The sequence below is a fragment of the Schistocerca americana genome, chromosome X (genome assembly GCF_021461395.2).
Source record: "Schistocerca americana isolate TAMUIC-IGC-003095 chromosome X, iqSchAmer2.1, whole genome shotgun sequence".
NCBI classification, from domain to species: Eukaryota; Metazoa; Arthropoda; class Insecta; order Orthoptera; family Acrididae; genus Schistocerca; species Schistocerca americana.
In genome coordinates, this window is record NC_060130.1 from 210,026,295 (window position 1) to 210,044,148 (window position 17,854).

The 17,854-nt window shown below is 46.3% G+C and overlaps 1 protein-coding gene and 1 pseudogene across 1 annotated transcript in view; one reads left to right on the top strand and one right to left on the bottom strand.

Annotated features, from left to right (window-relative positions):
• The window catches only part of LOC124554793 (ITG-like peptide), a 90,023-nt gene that overhangs the window by 43,317 nt on the left and 28,852 nt on the right, over window positions 1-17,854 (bottom strand). The gene's annotated exons all lie outside the window — the stretch shown is intronic.
• LOC124557591 lies at window positions 10,885-11,002 on the top strand (annotated as a pseudogene).

Below are 17,854 nucleotides of genomic sequence, written 5' to 3' on the forward strand. Positions count from 1 at the left end.
GTTGTTTATATACGATGGCTGTCCAGAAAGTAAGTTACGATTGATCGCGAAATGAAAATCACAGTGAAAATCAGAAATGTTTCATTTGTAACAGTTAGCTACACCTTTCAGCTACTTCTCTACGTTGTCGCCGTTCTGACTCAGACATTCGTCGTAGCGTTGTACCAATTTTCCAATACCCTCATCATAGAAGGCAGCCGCCATTGCTTTCCGCCAATTCTCTACGCTGGCCTAAAGCTCGTTGTCTGTGCCAAAATGTTGTCTTCATAACCAGCGGTTCGTTTCAGCAGAGATGAAACTCAGTGGGAGACAATTACGGGCTGTATTGTGGGTAACCAAACATTTCGAATTGAAACGATGCAGGAACATCTTCATTGCCCCTGCCGAATGAGGCTGAGAATTGTCTTGAAGAAGAAACCGCACGACAGTTATGTAATGTTCGTTGCATAGCTTCAGGGGAAAATTCTCACCAGGCCCTCGTACTACTTGGCGGGAGACACTATTTTCTATAACATCTTTACGCGCTCACTAAGAGCTCAGGAATGAAAAGAGCGACATAATTCTACCTAGAGTCATACTAGAGACACTGCCCAACACATCTTTGCAAAGCTTTATCGGATTTTCATAGTCGTTTCCATTTCGCGACCGATCGTAACTTACTTTCTGGACAGCCTTCGTACATGAAGTCCACGAGTCCGAACATAACAATTTCCAGTCAATGATGGGTGCAGTTGGACCAGAGGACATAGTCAATTTTGTGTAAACGCAGCCCACACCATTATGGAGCCACTACCAGATTGCACAGTGTCTTGTTGACAACCTGGGTCCATGGCTTCGTAGGGTCTGCGCCAGACTTGAACCCTACCATCAGCTCTTACCTACCGAAATCGGGACTCACCTTACTAGACCCCGGTTTTCCAGTCGTCTAGCGTCCAACAACTAAGATCACGAGCCCAGGAGAAGATCTGCAGACGATGTCGCGCTGTTAACAAAGGTACTCGCGTCGGTCGTCTGCTACCATAACCCATCAATTTCGCCGCACTGTCCTGACAACTGCGCTCGCCGTACGTCTCACATTGATTTCTGCGGTTGTTTCACGCAGTGTTGTTTGTGTGTTAGCGCTATGACTCTACCCAAACGCCACTGATCCCGGCCGTTAAAGTGTAGGCCGTCAGTCACTGCGTTGTCCGCGGTGAGAGGTAATGCTTGAAATTTGGAGTTGTCGGCACAGTCTTAAAAAAAAAAATGGTTCTGAGCACTATGGGACTCAATTGCTGAGGTCATTAGTCCCCTAGAACTTAGAACTAGTTAAACCTAACTAACCTAAGGACATCACAAACATCCATGCCCGAGGCAGGATTCGAACCTGCGACCGTAGCGGTCTTGCGGTTCCAGACTGTAGCGCCTTTAACCGCATGGCCACTTCGGCCGGCCACAGTCTTCATACTGTGGTTCTCGGAATATTTAATTCCCTAACGGTTTCCGAAATGGAATGTCCCATGCGTCTAGCTACAACTACCATTCCGCTTTAAGAGTGTGTTAACTCCCGTCATGGGAGTCGCAAACTTTTTCACATGAACTACCTGAGTACAAATGACAGCTCCGCGAATGCACTGCCGTTTTATACCTTGTGTACGCGATACTACCGCCATCGGTATATGTGTAAATCGGTATCCCATGTCTTTTGTCGCCACAGTGTAGGACTAGACTCCATCACACATAAGGAGGAATGCCAGAATTGGTGTAATGAGTGAAGTTCGATCTCGTGCACAGCGGGACAGGCAACTGTTCTTCTTGCCCTCCATCTGCGTGTGGAGTAAAAGATGGAGTAATGATACGGCTCCGCTGCTACCTTCCTAGCGTCTTGTCGTTGTGGTCTTTCGTCGTAATTCTGATTTGATGTAGCTGTCCACGCTAGTCTATTTTGTTTCACCCTCTTCATCTCGGCATGACTACTGCAACATACATTCATCTGAACTTGCTTACTGTGCTCGTGCCACGGTGTCTCGCTACAAATTTTATCAACATCTTTCCATTATCAAGCAGGCGAGTCCTTCATGCCGCAAAATGTGTTCAGTCAGCCGATCCTTTCTTTGAGTCAAGCTGTGCCACAAATTTCTACTTTCCTCATTTGCATTCAGTAACTCCATACTTATTTTATCTTTTCGTTTAATCTTCAGCCTTCTCGTATAGCACCACGTTCCAATTGCTTCTATCCTCTTCTTGTTTGCGCTGTTTATCGATCACGCTTCGCTTTCATACAAAACTAAATTCCACACAAATTCGCCCAGAAAAGACTGCCTAACATTTAAATTTTCATCCGATAATAACAAAAGTCTCTTTCTCAGAAACGCTTTTCTTGGAAAAGCCAATCTGCATTTTGTATCCTCACAACATCGGCCATCGTCAGTTATCTTGTTACCCATATAGCAAGACTCTTTTACTACTTTTGGTGTCTCATTTCGTAATCCAAATCTATCAACATCTGATTTAACTCGTCTACATTCCATTACTTGCTCTTTACTCTTGATGGCGTTCATCACCTCTCTTCAAGACGTTATCCATTTCATTCAACTAATCTTCCAAGATCTTGCCGTTCCTGACAGTGTTACAGTGTCATCGGGAAACCTCAAAGTTTTTTATTTCTTGCCTCTGAACTCTAAGTCCCTTCCAAATATCTCCTCTGTTTCCTTTAATGCTTGCTCAGTGTACTGATTACAGAATACTGGGGAGAGGTTACAACACTGTCTTACTTCTTTTTCTTCTTTCTGCGAAACGCTGTTCAGAAAATTTAGAGGACTGGCATTTGAAATTGACTGCAGAGCGATTCACTGCCACCAACATACGTTTAGCGCAAGGACAGCGAAGATACAAGAAATTAGGTCTCGTACGGAGACATATAAACAGTCGTTTTTCCCAAGCTCTATTTACAAGCAGAACAGGAAAAGGAACGACTAGTAGTGGTACAAGGTACCCTCCGCCATGCACCATACGGTGCCTTGCGTGGAATGTATGTGGATATAAATGTAGATGTAGAACTACAGCTTTCTTATATCGTTCGACTCTCATAACTGCAGCCTCTTTCCTGTAAATGTAGAGAATCCTAAACTGAGCAATTTGAGATAATGAACTAATCGCCAGAGACGAATGTTTAGTTCCTTTTATAGGGACAAATATAGGGAAGGGAGAAAATTACAATATGAAGAAGGAGTTATGCTACATGAACGAAAGTTGGTAAGCATGTTTCTACGACTGAAAGATGATGTTTATTTAAATTTCGCCCCAGTCGCATAAGAGTGGTGCTAGTAGCACCACTATGAGAATGCAAATCAAAAGTACTTTAAATACATGCTGTAAGGGCCGTGAGCGTTAGTCACCTTTGAGATTGGACGTGGTGAGTTGATGTTATTCAAGAATGTCTTTAAGGTAACAAAAACACCATTATCAACACCTCCTTGCATTTGAATGGGATCGTGTTACAGTGGCACGGGAAGCTGGATGTTCCTTCTGCGATACTGCAAAAAGACTTGAAAGGAATGTGGGCACTGTACATGATTGCTGGCAGTTGTGGTCATGGGGATGTACTGTCGGAAGAAGACCGGGCTCCGGACTACCACATGGCTCTACCGAGAGGGAAGCCGGCCCTGAGTGGCCGTGCGGCTCTAGGCGCTTCAGTCCGGAACAGCGCGACCGCTACGGTCGCAGGTTCGAATCCTGCCTTGGGCATGGCTGTGTTTGGTGTCCTTAGGTTAGTTAGGTTTAATTAGTTCTAAGTTCTAGGCGACTGATGACCTCAGAAGTTAAGTCGCATAGTGCTCAGAGCCATTTGGGAACCGAGAGGGAAGACCATCGTGTTCGGGGTTCGGCTCTGATGCATTGTACTGCATCTGGACCAGCTGTTTGAGCAGCAGTTGGCACCACAGTGGTGACACAACGAATTATTATAAATAAGTTGCTTCAAGGACAGCTCCGAGCCAGATGCCCTGTAGCGGGCATTCCACTGACCCTAAACCACCTTCATTTGGGACTTCAGTGGTGCCAAGCGAGAGCTCACTGGAGGGCAGGATGCAGGGTGGATGAGGTCTGTTGTGTTTTCTAATGAAAGCTGGTTCTGCCTCGGTGCCAGCAACGGCCGTGTGTTCGTTAGAGGGAGACCAGTTGACGATCTGCAGCAAACCTGTCTGGGTACTGTACCCACTCGACCTTTATACCTGGTCTGGGGTGCGATTTCGTATAACAGCAGGAGCACTTTCGTGGTCATCCCACGCACCCTGACTGCACATTTGTACGTCAATCAGGTGATTCGGCCTATTGTGGTACCATTCATGATCAGCATTTCAGGGGTATTTCCCAACAGGATAACGCTCACCCACATACCACTGTTGTAACCCAACACGCTCTACAGAGTGTCGACGTGTTACCTCGGCCTGCCCAATCGCCTGGTCTGTGGGCCATAGTCGGACGACATCTTTAGCGTCATCCACAAACAGTATTAACTGTGCCTGTACTCACATAAAAAGTGCAACAGGCAGTGAGCTTATCCCACGAACTTACATCCGGCACCTATGCAACGCAAAGTACGCACGTTTGCGTGCTTGCATTCAACATTTTGGTGGTTACACTTGTTTAATGGCTTATCTCGCGCTTACATTACCTTGTGATCTTTCAGTGTTAATCACTTAAATATATTCGCCATTGTGTACTTAACACGTGGTAAACCGTTCAATGAAATTACATTTGTATCCGTAGAAGGGTACGAAAATGGCTCAATCGGCCCCCTTGGGCCATTCTGTTTTTGAAATGTAATTATTCCGTGTAATCTGATAATGTTATTTGTTTTCAACAGAAAGGGGTATGAGACCACTTAGCTTTCTAGATTTTTTAGTTGCGGCAGAAAATTGTGCTTTACCCACCAATAAAGTTGAGAGAAGGCACTTGGTGTTATTCCTACTGTTCTGGATTCATAGCCACCGACAACAATACCGTCGCAATTCACAGATTTAACGTTGTAGCAGTTACATGTCAAACTTAAACCGAAAACGTTTGACTCAGCGTTTTAAGCGAGTAAAAAACACGGAATTAATAACAGAGCTTACGACCATAGCCTCCTGAATATAACGAATACGAAGGGCTGGATTTGCACTGTAGGCACTTATGAAAATTATGTTGTTTTGCGCAATGGAGCGTGGCGATCCCTAAATAAGTCATTGTACGTGACGAAAAATAATGTTTTTTAATTTTACAGAAAATTGTCGTCAGGGATAGGGATATAGTTTTGCTCATCGACAAACGATGTAACAACGAATGTGCAGGGAGAACGCGTCATAGTAACAATGTTGCAGTTACAACGGAAAATCATAGATTGTTCTTACACACTCGCCTAAGTATGGCCTACATAACCTTAATGAGATGTTTGAGCACTGTCAGCAACGTTTACTAAATCACACTGAACAGAGAACGAATTTGAGGGAAGGGCCCGCTCTGCGTCTTGCCCTTACTAGTCACAAAAGAAAAGGAATGATACAATTTAATCTCGTCGGAATCGACCATTTGTAATGGTTAAAATGTTGATCTCGTACGTGGTAAAAAGTTATCCCCCTTCTTACTGAAGAAGCTGTTGCGGCATTGGTCCAAAGTGAAACCATAAGGAACCTAAATTGCTATGATCGGACAAAGATTTGAAACTGTCTTCTCTAGGCTACGGGTCTAGTGGTTTAACCATTGTGCTAGGCCTGCCAACGGGGATGAGGAGAATTAGGCAAGTTACGTCCACGGGAGCTTACTGGCCACAATATCATAACCTCCCCTCCCTGTCTCATAGATGAGCATATTGGTGGCTTTGGATCACTACATATCTGGTACTGCTGACGTAAGCTATGTATGGCAGTTATGTGGCGTGCATGTGCCAGACGATTGTATGGAATCATCGCACTGACACGTATCTATGTAGATGCGTGACAGAACGGAGCTTTTGTGTTTGGACGTGCCCATGACCATACTGTATCTGAAGTTACCCGATTTACTAATATCAGCGTGGACTCTGCATCGTGTCTATAGTGAATGGTGTACCACCCCAAGTCGTGTAACAAGCAAAACGAGCAGGGTACCACACCTTGCCAGTGACGATCGGCTTCAAACCCAACAGGAATTACTACTGCCAGCGAACGCAGGTCCATTTCAAACAGTTTACGAGCGGATTTTGCGGAGGGATATGCTTATAATGGACGTTATGAGTCAGGTGTCGTGCAGCGGCACATAAAGCTGCGTGCCTTCAACGGGACAAGCAACACAGAAATAGGTCAGTAGCCGACTAGAGGTACGTAGTGCACTTCAACGACGTGCGATTTTGCCTCTTTTCAAATTGTGGTGTCACCGCCGGACACCACATTTGCTAGGTGGTAGCCTTTAAATCGGCCGCGGTCCGTTAGTATACGTCGGACCCGCATGTCGCCACTATCAGTGATTGCAGACCGAGCGCCGCCACACGGCAGGTCTAGAGAGAGACTCCCCAGCACTCGGCCCAGTTGTACAGCCGACTTTGCTAGCGATGGTTCACTGTCTACATACGCTCTCATTTGTCGACACGACAGTTTAGCATAGCCTTCAACTACGTCATTTGCTACGACCTAGCAAGGCGCCATATTCTTCAAGAATGTTTTCTGAACAGATAATATTGTGACTCATGTACCGTCAAGAGCGACGTTCATCATTAATGGATTAAAGTTAAGTATCTCACTAATTACGTCCGCTTTCTGAATTCTAATTCCTTGTCATGTCCCAGACCTCGCGTCAGTATAGTCCTTCCCTCCTCACGCCAGCCTGCGAGAACTAAACGCGTGCATTTCGGCCTCCGATAGTAACACGGTGTTGGCTCTTCTGCCAACACTACACAAATATTGCAAGGCGATGACTGCACAGGCAGTCCAATGAGACGTTTAACGCTATGCGCAGATGATACCTTGGTAGACTAATTTTTTGTGCAGTGTACTCATTTACTGCCTTAAGTAATGAAGGACATGTGATCGTATGGTACTGAGTCCTCACCTGGGGAAGTTAGGCCGCCGAGGTGCAAGTCTTTATAGTTGACGCTACATTGATCGACTTGCGTATCGATGATGATGAAATGATGATGAGTACAACACAACTCCCAGTCCCCGAGCGGAGAAAATCTCCGACCCGGCTGGGAATCGAACCCGGGCCCTCTGCATGGGAGTCACAGGCGCTGACCACACAGCTAAGGGGACAGACAGCAGCAGACAAAAATAACAGATCAGGGACCTATAAAAAGCGGAACTTAAAAAGTGGTACATACTTAATTAACACAGGTACAAAAGAAAAACTAATGTTTCAGACCAATGTAGAAAAAAATCTCAAGAAAGTTTCGTATTTCGTGACGTCGCCACGTGTCGCAATAAGATATTTTTTCCGTCATGGCGTCAGACAACAGAGGTGTCAGATGTGTTCCTCATATACAGGGTGTTACAAAAAGGTACGGCCAAATTTTCAGGAAACATTCCTCACACACAAATAAAGAAAAGGTGTTATGTGGACATGTGTCTGGAAACGCTTAATTTCCATGTTAGAGCTCATTTTAGTTTCGTCAGTAAGTACTGTACTTCCTCGATTCACCGCCAGTTGGCCCAATTGAAGGAAGGTAATGTTGACTTCGGTGCTTGTGTTGACATGCGACTCATTGCTCTACAGTACTAGCATCAAGCACATCAGTACGTAGCATCAATAGGTAAGTGTTCATCACGAACGTGGTTTTGCAGTCAGTGCAATGTTTACAAATGTGGAGTTGGCAGATGCCCAATTGATGTATGGATTAGCACAGGGCAATAGCCGTGGCGCGGTGAGTTTGTATCGAGACAGATTTCCAGAACGAAGGTGTCCCAACAGGAAGACGTTCGAAGCAATTGATCGACGTCTTAGGGAGCACGGAACATTCCAGCCTATGACTCGCGACTGAGGAAGACCTAGAACGACAAGGACACCTGCAATGGACGAGGCAATTCTCCTAATGTCAGCGTCAGAGAAGTGGCTGCTGTACAAGGTAACGTTGCCCACGTCACTGTATGGAGAGTGCTACGGGAGAACCAGTTGTTTCCGTACCATGTACAGCGTGTGCAGGCACTATCAGTAGCTGATTGGCCTCCACAGGTACACTTCTGCGGATGGTTCATCCAACAATGTGTCAATCCTCATTTCAGTGCAAATGTTCTCTTTACGGATGAGGCTTCATTCCAACGTGATCAAATTGTAAATTTTCACAATCAACATGTGTGGGCTGACGAGAATCCGCACGCAATTGTGCAATCACGTCATCAACACAGATTTTCTGTGAACGTTTCGCCAGGCATTGTTGGTGATGTCTTGATTGGGCCCCATGTTCTTCCACCTACGCTCAATGGAGCACGTTATCATGATTTCATACGGGATACTCCACCTGTGCTGCTAGAACATGTGCCTTTACAAGTACGACACAACATGTTGTTCATGCACGATGGAGCTCCTGCACATTTCAGTCGAAGTGTTCGTACGCTTCTCAACAACAGAATCGGTGACCGATGGATTGGTAGAGGCGGACCAATTCCATGGCCTCCACGCTCTCCTGACCTTAACCCTCTTGCCTTTCATTTATGGGGGCATTTGAAAGCTCTTGTCTACGCAACCCCGGTACCAAATGTAGAGACTCTTCGTTCTCGTATTGTGGACGGCTGTGATACAATACGCCATTCTCCAGGGCTGCTTCAGTGCATCAGGGATTCCATGTGACTGAGGGTGGATGCATGTATCCTCGCTAAAGGAGGACATTTTGACCATTTCCTGTAACAAAGTGTTTGAAGTCACGCTGGTACGATCTGTTGCTGTGTGTTTCCATTCCATGATTAATGTGATTTGAAGAGAAGTAATAAAATGAGCTCTAACATGGAAAGTAAGCGTTTACGGACACATGTCCACATAACATACACTCCTGGAAATTGAAATAAGAACACCGTGAATTCATTGTCCCAGGAAGGGGAAACTTTATTGACACATTCCTGGGGTCAGATACATCACATGATCACACTGACAGAACCACAGGCACATAGACACAGGCAACAGAGCATGCACAATGTTGGCACTAGTACAGTGTATATCCACCTTTCGCAGCAATGCAGGCTGCTATTCTCCCATGGAGACGATCGTAGAGATGCTGGATGTAGTCCTGTGGAACGGCTTGCCATGCCATTTCCACCTGGCGCCTCAGTTGGACCAGCGTTCGTGCTGGACGTGCAGACCGCGTGAGACGACGCTTCATCCAGTCCCAAACATGCTCAATGGGGGACAGATCCGGAGATCTTGCTGGCCAGGGTAGTTGACTTACACCTTCTAGAGCACGTTGGGTGGCACGGGATACATGCGGACGTGCATTGTCCTGTTGGAACAGCAAGTTCCCTTGCCGGTCTAGGAATGGTAGAACGATGGGTTCGATGACGGTTTGGATGTACCGTGCACTATTCAGTGTCCCCTCGACGATCACCAGTGGTGTACGGCCAGTGTAGGAGATCGCTCCCCACACCATGATGCCGGGTGTTGGCCCTGTGTGCCTCGGTCGTATGCAGTCCTGATTGTGGCGCTCATCTGCACGGCGCCAAACACGCATACGACCATCATTGGCACCAAGGCAGAAGCGACTCTCATCGCTGAAGACGACACGTCTCCATTCGTCCCTCCATTCACGCCTGTCGCGACACCACTGGAGGCGGGCTGCACGATGTTGGGGCGTGAGCGGAAGACGGCCTAACGGTGTGCGGGACCGTAGCCCAGCTTCATGGAGACGGTTGCGAATGGTCCTCGCCGATACCCCAGGAGCAACAGTGTCCCTAATTTGCTGGGAAGTAGCGGTGCGGTCCCCTACGGCACTGCGTAGGATCCTACGGTCTTGGCGTGCATCCGTGCGTCGCTGCGGTCCGGTCCCAGGTCGACGGGCACGTGCACCTTCCGCCGACCACTGGCGACAACATCGATGTACTGTGGAGACCTCACGCCCCACGTGTTGAGCAATTCGGCGGTACGTCCACCCGGCCTCCCGCATGCCCACTATACGCCCTCGCTCAAAGTCCGTCAACTGCACATACGGTTCACGTCCACGCTGTCGCGGCATGCTACCAGTGTTAAAGACTGCGATGGAGCTCCGTATGCCACGGCAAACTGGCTGACACTGACGGCGGCGGTGCACAAATGCTGCGCAGCTAGCGCCATTCGACGGCCAACACCGCGGTTCCTGGTGTGTCCGCTGCGCCGTGCGTGTGATCATTGCTTGTACAGCCCTCTCGCAGTGTCCGGAGCAAGTATGGTGGGTCTGACACACCGGTGTCAATGTGTTCTTTTTTCCATTTCCAGGAGTGTATTTTCTTTCTTTGTATGTGAGGAATGTTTCCTGATAGTTTGGCCGTACCTTTTTGTAACACCCTGTATTTTCTGTCCCGTGGCAAAGAGAGAAATAGCGCAGTGATTAACGTACAGGATGACGTACTCGGGAGAAATTGCGTTCATACTCGTGGCAAACTCACTGAGTTTGAATGAGATGGTGCGATAGGGCTACGAGAAGCTTTGTAGACACTGCAGAAAGACGTGGATGTAGGTACTGTACATGACTGGTCACGAGAATGTACGGTCGCGTGAAGACCGCGCTCCGGAATGCCACGAGGAGCTATCGAGACGGGTGACCCCTGAGTACGGCGTGTGACTCTGGCTCATCATACTACATCTGCAGCAGCAACTTGAGCTACGGTTGGCATTACAGTGACACAATGAACTGTTACAAATCAATTACTTCAGGGACGGCTCCGGGCCAGACGCCCTGTAGCGTGCATGTCACTGACCCCAAACCATCGCATTGCCAACGACCTAGCCGCAGTGGTAACACCGGTTCCCGTCAGATCACCGAAGTTAAGCGCTGTCGGGCTGGGCTAGTACTTGGATGGGTGACCATCCGGTCTGACGCGCGCTGTTGGCAAGCGGGGTGCACTCAGCCCTTGTGAGGCAAACTGAGAAGCTACGTGATTGAGAAGTAGTGGCTCCGGTCTCGGAAACTGACATACGGCCGGGAGCGCGGTATGCTGACCACATGCCCCTCCTTGAAATACTAAGCACCTTTTTCCAAAGCTGTTTCACAGAGGAAGACCGCACTGCAGTTCCGTCTCTAAATCCTCGTACAAAGGAAAAACTGGCTGACATCGAAATAGGTGTCCAAGGAATAGAAAAGCAACTGAAATCACTCAACAGAATCAAGTCCACTGGACCTGACTGCATACCAATTCGATTCTACACAGAGTACGCGAAAGAACTTGCCCCCTTCTAACAGCCGTGTACCGCAAGTCTCTAGAGGAACGGAAAATTCCAAATGATTGGAAAAGAGCACAGGTAGTCCCAGTCTTCAGAAGGGTCGTCGAGCAGATGCGCAAAACTATAGACCTATATCTCTGACGTCGATCTATGGTAGAATTTTAGAACATGTTTTTTGCTCGCGTATCATGTCGTTTCTGAAAACCTAGAATCTACTCTGTAGGAATCAACATGGATTCCGGAAACAGCGATCGTGTGAGACCCAACTCGCTTTATTTGTTCATGAGTCCCAGAAAATATTAGATACAGGCTCCCAGGTAGATGCTATTTTCCTTGACTTCCGGAAGGCGTTCGATACAGTTCCGCACTGTCGCCTGATAAACAAAGTAAGAGCCTACGGCATATCAGACCAGCTGTGTGGCTGGATTGAAGAGTTTTTCGCAAACAGAACACAGCATGTTGTCCTCAATGGAGAGACGTCTACAGACGTTAAAGTAACCTCTGGCGTGCCACAGGGGAGTGTTATGGGACCATTGCTTTTCGCAATATATATAAATGACGTAGTAGATAGCGTCGGAAGTTCCGTGTGGCTTTTCGCGGATGATGCTGTAGTATACAGAGAAGTTGCAGCATTAGAAAATTGTAGCGAAATGCAGGAAGATCTGCAGCGGATAGGCATTTGGTGCAGGGAGTGGCAACTGACCCTTAACATAGACAAATGTAATGTATTGCGAATACATAGAAAGAAGGATCCTTTATTGTATGATTATATGATAGCAGAACAAACAGTGGTAGCAGTTACTTCTGTAAAATATCTGGGAGAATGCGTGCGGAACGATTTGAAGTGGAATGATCATATAAAATTAGTTGTTGGTAAGGCGGGTACCAGGTTGAGATTCATTGGAAGAGTCTTTAGAAAATGTAGTCCATCAAGAAAGGAGGTGGCTTACAAAATACTCGTTCGACCTATACATGAATATTGCTCATCAGTGTGGGATCCGTACCAGATCGGGTTGACGGAGGAGATAGAGAAGATCCAAAGAAAAGCGGCGCGTTTCGTTACAGGGTTATTTGGTAAGCGTGATAGCGTTACAGAGATGTTAGCAAACTCAAGTGGCAGACTCTGCAAGAGAGGCGCTCTGCATCGCGGTGTAGCTTGCTGCCCAGGTTTCGAGAGGGTGCGATACCTCCCGAGGAGATCACGAATGTAAAATTAGAGAGATTCGAGCGCGCACGGAAGCTTTCCGGCAGTCGTTCTTCCCGTGAACCATAGGCGACTGGAACAGGAAAGGGAGGTAATGACAGTGGCACGTAAAGTGCCTTCCGCCACCCACCGTTGGGTGGCTTGCGGAGTATAGATGTAGATGTAAATGTGGACATATCAGCATCCAGTGACGCCTGTGGGCTGAGGATGACACGGCGACCGGTCGGTACTGTTGGGCCTTCGTGGCCTGTTCGGGAGGAGTTAGTTAAACCATCGCATCTGCGACTTCAGTGGTGTAAAGCGAGAGCTCATTGCAGGGCACGTTGGAAGTCCCTTGTATCTTCTGATGAAAGCTGGTTGCGCCTGGAGTGTCGACATATTGCCTGGGCCTGCTCGATCACATGATCTGTGTGTAATCGAGCACATATGGGACATCATCGGATGAAAACTCCAGCGTCATCAACGAACAGCATTAACTGTCCTTGTATTGGCCGACCAAGCGCAACAGTCATGGACGTCTGTCCCACAAACTGACAGCCGGCACATTCACAACACAATACACGAACCTCTGCGTGCTTGCATTCAACATTCTGGCAGTTACACCGGTTACTAACGTACCAGCATTTCACATCTGCAATGGCTTATCTCACTCTTACGTTAACCTGTGATCTTGCAGTGTTAATCACCTACAGGAATGTATTCCCGAAATTTCATTATTCTACATTAATTATATTTTGTGTTGCGATTTTTTTTCCATCAGTGTACACCCAAGAAAAGCGTTGCCTATGTGCAGCCGCATTTCATTACTGTCTGTCTTCCCGATGCGCAAAATATCGCACTTCTCATCTGTTTGATAGTAGTTTTCGTTTTATTGATGATACCGCTTCTTTGTTTTCGGGCACAGCTCCTGACGTTCGTACGGAAGACGACAGTAATCGTGATGTTTCTGGTGACAATTACTTTGCTGCTATTTTAGGACTGACCGAGAGAAGTCCGATGGCTTCACGTTGCACCTAGCAAGAATTTACAATCGTACTGAGAGAGGAGCGGATTCACGCTGTTTTATCAGTATGTTGTCATTGTCATTTCTTGATATGACAGTGTTCGATTTCAGGCTGTCGAGGGCGTTGACACTCTTGGAGCGAGCGAGTCTACTGCGGAGCAGCTTCTTGCACAACACTGGACGTGCCTTTGAAGTAAGAAGTGCACAGGTCCAGTGTTCGCAAACCAACGAATAATTACGTTGGACCTTGGCCCGCCAAACGGCCGACTCTTTAGCATTATAATGGACTATGGCCCGCCAAACGGACGCTGCTGCATCCTCTGCGTTGGCCATCGCGGCGCTACGGCGCCCATGTGACACCACAACTGCTGCTTTTAAAGTTGAAGCTGCTCTTTCTAACAGAGCCGAACCAATTGCTCCACTACCACACGGATATTTTTGTTTTTCTGAGACTAGACGCTGAATTTCGCTAACTACGCTTTTGTAACTGTAACTCACTCATACCCAACAGTCCCGTAAGTCCCATCAAGGTCACCTTAGACCACATAAAATGCAAAAAGAACCAACCTATTTTCTCGATTTGCCTAAGCAGGAGGAAGTGTGAAATATTCATACTTTGAGTCTGTACTGTAGGATATTGACACTAAGATAATCCTTCTGTTGATTATACAAATTGTCCCTAGCCCAAGGGATGTCCAAAACACTTGACCCTACTTTTTTATTACCAGTAGAACCCGATGTATGAGCACCGGAAAATCCAGTTTTTATTATCGACGTTTTAGAGCATTTTAGGTACGCATGCTGTCACATGCTTGCCGATTAAATATACGAATTTCCAAATTCACAGCTAGTTTTCGGACAGTAGAGTGGCATGAAAACTAAGTGTCTCGAAAACGGCAACGGATACTAGAAACTACAAGCAACGTTTAACAGGTGTACTCTAAAGTGCTGTACGTGAGGGCTTGCCAAGTAGATGTGCTCGCGGGCTGACCGCTAGCATGACAGCCAGGTAAATACACATATCCGTAAGCAGACTGTACGTGTTGTCAACAAGAAATCCGGTATCCACACATCAAAAAAAGTTTTGCATCACCTCGGTTCCGAGAGTTCCGAAACCTGTACAGAAAATTGGAATAGAGATCAACATAAACATCATTTCGCCCTTTTTATTGCTCATGAGAACCACACACTGCATGTTGTAACACCATAGAGCGAGACCCTCAGAGGTTGTGATCCAGATTGCTGTACAGACCGGTACCTCTAATATTCAGTAGAACGTCTTCTTGCATTTATGAATGCCTGTATGTGTCGTGGCATACTATCCACAAGTTCATCAAGGCACTGTTGGCCCAGATTGCCCCACTCCGCAAAAGCGATTCGGCGTAGATTCCTCAGAGTTGTTGTTGGGCCACGTCGTCCACAAACAACCCTTATCAATCTATCCTAGGCATGTTCGATAGGGTTCATGCCTGGAGAACATGCTATCCACTCTAGTCGAGCGATGTCGTTATCACCGGCCGGAGTGGCCGTGCGGTTCTAGGCGCTACAGTCTGGTTCCGCAGGACCGCTACGGTCGGAGGTTCGCATCCTGCCTCGGGCATGGATGTCTGTGATGTCCTTAGGTTAGTTAGGTTTAAGTAGTTCTAGGGGACTGATGACCTCAGAAGTTGAGTCCCATAGCGCTCAAAGCCATTTGAACCATTTTTGATGTCGTTATCCTGCAGGAAGTCATTCACAAGATGTGCACAATGGGGGCGCGAATTGTTGTCCATCAAGACGAATGCCTAGCCAATATGCTGCCGATATAGTTGCACTATCGGTCGGAGGATGGCATTCACGTATCGTACATCCGTTACGGCGGCTTCCATGACCACCAGTGGCGTACGTCGGCCCCACATCATGCCATCCCAAAACAGCAGGGAACCTCGTTCTTGCTGCACTCGCTGGGCAGTGTCTAAGGCGTTCAGCCTGACCGGGTTGCCTCCAAGCTCGTCTTCGACGATTGTCTGTTTGAAGGCATATACGACACTCATCTGTGAAGATAACGTGATGCCAATCCTGAGCGGTCCATTCGGCATGTTGTTGAACCCATCTGTGCTGCGCTGCATGGTGTCGTGATTGCAAAGATGGACATCGCCATGGACATTAGGTGTGAAGTTGCGCATCTTGCAGCCTATTGCACACTGTTTGATTCGTAACACGACGTCCTGTTGCTGCACGAAAAGCATTACTCAACATGGTGGCGTTGTTGTCAGGGTTCCTCCGAGCCATAAACCCTAGGTAGCGGTCATCCACTGCAGTAGGAGCCCTTGGGCGGCCTGAGCGAGGCATGTCATCGACAGTTCCTGTCTCTCTGTATCTCCTCCATGTCCGAACAACATCGCTTTGGTTCACTCCGAGACGCCTGGACACTTCCCTTGTTGAGAGCCCTTGCTGGCACAAGCTAACAATGTGGACGCGATCGAACCGTGTTACTGACCGTCTACGCATGATTGAACTACAGACAACACGAGCCGTGTTCCCGGTGGACTGACTGGAACTGATAGGCTGTCGGACCCTCTACGTATAATAGGCGCTGATCATGCATGATTTTTTCCATCTTTGGGAGGCTTTAGTTACATCTCTGAACAGTCAAAGGGACTGTGTCTGTGATACAACATCCACAGTCAACGTCTATCTTCAGGAGTTCTGGGAACCGGGATGATGCACAACTTTTTTGATGTTTGTAGTTCGAGTTTCTACAGGAATAACCGCCAAATCGCGGGAAGTGGAGTAAGGAAATACATAAAGGAAAAGACCCTTCACTAAGGGTGAAAAAACAGGGGACTGACTTCCCGAACATTGATGGAAAGTACTGAAAGGTAACACATTCCTCTCTTCTACACGCTCGCATTGCCTATCTGCAGAGATGTTTCGACAGTCTTAGTGCTTAGTAAACAGCTTGTAATGGTGATTGCAAGTGTAAATTATGACGTCTTCAAAGTTGTTCGTTGCTATCAGAGATCTTAATTAAAGTGCATGACACATGCAATTTTCAAATTTTCAACACACTGTTTTCAGATGGTGCAGTTCTCTGAATAGCAAGTTCTTTGAGGTTATGCTAAAGCAATACACTATGTGCAGATGCAAGGAATTACTATTATTATTATTATTATTATTATTATTATATACTTTACTGTGACTAAGCAATTTATTATTATTAAATTAAAACACTGCATACATTTTGGTACTATTATTGAAATCGTAGGCGTCTGTGACATATTAAAAGTTTGGATGACGGCAAGTTATATTTAGGGGGGGGGGGGAGGAGGGAGGGAAGGAAAGAGAAAGAGAGAGAGAGATATATATAGAGAGTGAATAAGGAAGTATGACTCTCCCAATATTTCCAATTCGAATACTGGTCCCTGTATCCGCACGTGCTGAAAGACTATGTAGAATTTTTCATGACTAGTAGTGTATGATCTGTTGTTCTCTTCGCCACCAGTTTATTTGACCCTTCAGTGATACCAAGTTATTCAAATAAACTGGAGAGTACGTTGACTGGGCCTTTAGTGTTACATCAGTCCAGTCAACACTGAACTCTATGGCCCAAATTATTTGACATTTTACTGCAAGTTTGGTTGATTTTAAGGCACTCACGAGTAGATTGCAATTTTCACTACATTATTTACTAACCTACAAGCTATGTGTCCAGTGAGAAAGTTATATTAGCCAGAATAATGATAATGATTCTAAAAAATTAGTAGTCCAAAATAATACCGAAGCAAAGTAATTTTCACAGCAACTAACGCCTTCAGTTAGTAAAATATGAACCAGCTTTCTAACTAAAGCGATGAGTATTTACTTACTGTATAGTTATTTCAGTTGCTGGAGTTAATCAGTTATTGGTGACCTTTTCTTTTCTCTGTGATTTCAGGTAACATTCTTTTTCTCCGGAATTTTATTCGTTCTGATAGCAAAGACACAATCATAGCACTCGAAGTTTGCACTGGTCGTCCTTTATCTTCTCTGTCATCTACGTTGATATTATTTTGAGTTGCAGTTTCAAAGTCTTTGATCAGAACTTAAGTTATCTTGAAAATTGCATTGGTGTTCTAAAAAAAACCAATAACACCGTTTCATAACACTTCTTCGACGTTGTTCATGAATCATTCAAGTGCGTCGGAGTGCTCAATAGTTTATCCCTCCAAGTCAGGAAACGTTCTTCTGTGTGCTTAATATTAATGCGATTCATAATCGAACTTCCTCTAAATGATAAAATTAGAGTCCAATATTTATGGGTTATGGACCTTTTCATGCATAATGAATAAATCAGT